The sequence below is a fragment of the Perca fluviatilis genome, chromosome 9 (genome assembly GCF_010015445.1).
Source record: "Perca fluviatilis chromosome 9, GENO_Pfluv_1.0, whole genome shotgun sequence".
Classification (NCBI taxonomy): Eukaryota; Metazoa; Chordata; class Actinopteri; order Perciformes; family Percidae; genus Perca; species Perca fluviatilis.
In genome coordinates, this window is record NC_053120.1 from 10,156,597 (window position 1) to 10,160,241 (window position 3,645).

Here is a 3,645-nt window from a genome sequence, read left to right on the forward strand (position 1 = left end):
CAACCTACAGTATAGATGTGTGTTGATAGTTGGACACTTTGGGAAATACACCTATGTGCTTCTTTCTTGCAAATATGAAGCTCCTGTACAGCCAGCAAGCAGTCCAAATGTAACAAAAGCTGCCTGCACCTCTGAAGATCACATCTTGTTTGTTTAATCCATACAAAAACTTGAGTTCATAAACAACAATTTGTGGTTTCGCGGAGCGATACTATGTCTTGGCCGAGCGCCGTGACTTCCTACTGTCTTGTCATCACTGCCTTGTTAGCCAGCTAAGCAGCAGAGACTCCAGGAAGAGTGGTATTTAATCTAACTCTCAGGTTTTTTTGTTTTTTTTTATGTCGAACTATCCCTTTAAGTTACTTTTGAATTACAGTCCTTTTCCATGAGGTGTTCATATTATTTTGTCAACCTCCTGTATTATCATATTCATCTACTTCTAATGTGATTTAGTTCATATGATAATATAAAAATAAATTATATATGAATAACAATAAATGATCACAGTTACACGTACAGTACGTGTATTTCAAAAAAGCTGATGTCACAACCATTCACATGGAGGTAATAAATGACCATACCAATTTAGTTATTTAAAAAAAAAACGCAATTATTTTCAATGATATTTCTTATATAGACACGTATTGGCAGTCAAGACTTTTATAACGGTGATACAAACACTAAGAAAGCTCACACACTCACTATTGTCACAAGATCACATTAGCTCTTTGAGGCACCGTTTTCTTTTTCACGGTTGTGTAAAAATCACTTTCCTCACTGTGGTTCTGCTGGCTGAGACAGCCATGACGGTGTGAGATTGGCACCACAAAGAGTTAAAAGAAAAATCAGATCTCTTGGTTCCTGGTGTAAATGCAGTCAGACTGTGTGTAGTGAAGGTGATGCTGTGTAAAATAACATGGAAAAGGTGATTTTCCACTATAGTGAGGTTTCCACACTGTGTTTCCCCAGGGCAGCAGCAGAGACATGATTGAATTGTGTGTGTGTGTGTGTGTGTGTGTGTGTGTGTGTGTGTGTGTGTGTGTGTGTGTGTGTGTGTGTGTGTGTGTGTGTGTGTGTGTGTGTGTGTGTGTGTGTGTGTGTGTGTGAGTGAGAAAGAGTGTGTGAGAAGACAATGATTTGACATACACCTCATCCTTTTGCTGTATCTTCATTGGTTTGTAATGTTTTTTTTCTGAATTAAAGAATTAATGTTTTTTCAAATTGAATATTTTCACAAATGCAAACACCACTTTCCCCCCTTTATTCCTGAAAGAATAGACCTTCTGGAGATGTGAGATTTTCATATTACAGCAATGTGATTACACAAGAGTTATTACACTTCTTTGTATCAACAACACACACACTAATGTTGCTTCTCTGTCTCCCTGTAGGTGAAACATCAAGCCAGTAGGAGTACATGAGATGGGGAGTAAATGAGAGCTTGCTGTCAGTAGTGTGAGCCATTTCCAGGTGAAGCAAACTGAATTAAACTGAACTGATCTGAACTGGAATGACCTGAAAACTGAACTGAACTGAAACGAAAGCTTCCTCTGGACAGGACACACGGCTCTCTGAGCTTTCGGAAAAAGAATGTTCATGCAGAGGAAATCCTTGAAATAATACAGACGAAAGCCTGCTGTCATGCATGTTGTGTTGTCTCCTGTTAATTCACATTTACATTATGTTGTATGACATCAATTTGACTTAATTTAATTATGAATTTCAGCTTTCTCTTGTGTGCACATGGTCCGTTTTATCTTATTTTTTTAATTTATCATAAACACAAGGCAACTTTTACGTCACTGTCTATTAAGTTTATTTCTTTTTTTTTTGTGTAACTACGTATGTTCATGTATCTATATGAGGGATAATCATGGATTAGTCTTACAGTAATACAGATGCTATAATTGATATTTTAACAATGTGAAAACAATGTTACAATGTGAACGGAGTCTCTTGTTGTGACGAAGCTTCAGAGAAATGTCTCCTGAATCTTCATCACCTCTCAGCTTTATGCTGCATTCACATGGATCCAGGCAGACGGACACCTTTTGGACGACAAGACGAAACACGCATGGCGATACGTTGCTATGGTGATGTATTGTTCACAAAGAATGGGATAAAATATATAAAAATGATTTTGTCTATTTAGAAATGCATGTGGTTTCTTGTAACATCAACGGTACAATTAAAGTTCTAATCAGATCAGTGTTACTACAGTGTCTACTAGCTCAGCGTTGTCCAGATAGTGGTTTCTCCTCGTGTGAGGGAGCTACGCAACATCGGGTTCTTAAAGGTCCAGTGTGTAACGTGTTTAGTTGTTCATTATCAAAATCTGTGTTGCCCGTTCACACACTTGTCCTTTTTCATGACTATTTACCACCGCCATCAATTCCAAGTATTCCTATTGGCTGCCATTTGCATTCACATGAACTGGGGTAGACGCTCCATATTCATGCGCTATCTTGAAATACATTAGCCGGTAAGGGACAAACAGGACGTACTGCTCCGCTTTTCGCGTTTTCGCTGTCATATAATAAACTCCCAGGTGCTGCTAATGCTGCTAATGGGTATCGTAGCTTCCCGGCCCCGGCAAACATGGAGGACCACACGTATTCTAAATTCTTTTTCGCCCAGAAAAAGAAAAAGGATATTGAAAAGAGCAAGAGACCGGCGTCATCAGAAAAAAGCGTGAAGGCTACCGTAGCTGTAATATGTACTTTGAACTGTGTGGCGTGAGAGAGTTGATTACGATATATGATCTCAACGCCAGATGGGTGAAATTGCCACACATTGGACCTTTAATTCCATCACGGAGGATGGCAAACAGTTAAATATTTTAACTTTGGACAGCAATGCCATCGACTGTTACCAGTATTCTCTGCCGGCCTCAATTACTTTTACCGCCCTACTCTCGTTCACAAGCAATTGTTTGCTAACATAACTTAAAAGTTGATAATATCAATGTTGTGTTTCCGCTGCCTCCAAGTGGCCAAAAAAAACCATTTATTGCAGGTTTTAATAAATACAGTTAAAGTTAAGTAAATAAATAAAGTTAAAGTAGTCTAACACAGTGGGTTTTCTCACACAGGGTTTCCCACGAGTCTTTCTAAAAAGCTGAAACATGTTTCTGAGGCTTAGAAATATAGCCCCTTGACATTTTATACACATGTAATAAAGATTAGATGCCTGCAGTTAAAGCCTTAATGGGAGTTCTGGCAGCATGTTTCTTTTATTACTATCTGGAATGTGAAAAATGTGAATAAACGTTTCGGTTTGGGTTTATCTTTAGATGTGTGCTTCAGACAAACCAATACACTCGACCAAGTGTTGTTCTCTGCACATCTCTGTGCACACACACACACACACACACACACACACTCATGAACACAGAGAACAGTAGCCCCTGGCTATCTGCAGCAGTGAGTGTAAATGATCGCATAGCTGTGGTCATAACTCACAGCCATACAGGCTGCTGATGGAAGCTGACACCCAATGTATCTATCTACGTGTGTGTGTGTGTGTGTGTGTGTGTGTGTGTGTGGGTGTGTGTGTGAGAGAGAGAGAGAGAGAGAGAGAGAGAGAGAGAGAGTGTGTCATTTTAGACTCTTCATGTCGCTTCCCTTCTGTCCTTCCTCTCGTCTT

At 39.3% G+C, this 3,645-nt stretch overlaps 1 long non-coding RNA gene across 4 annotated transcripts in view; it reads left to right on the plus strand.

Annotated features, from left to right (window-relative positions):
* Nucleotides 1-3,285, plus strand: part of LOC120565490 — a 174,163-nt gene extending 170,878 nt beyond the window's left edge. For all 4 annotated transcript variants that reach the window (XR_005640261.1, XR_005640260.1, XR_005640262.1 and 1 more), the window contains one exon: nt 1,392-3,285. This is a non-coding gene — a long non-coding RNA (uncharacterized LOC120565490). The remainder of the gene's footprint in view (nt 1-1,391) is intronic.
* The last annotated feature ends 360 nt before the right edge of the window (nt 3,286-3,645 follow it).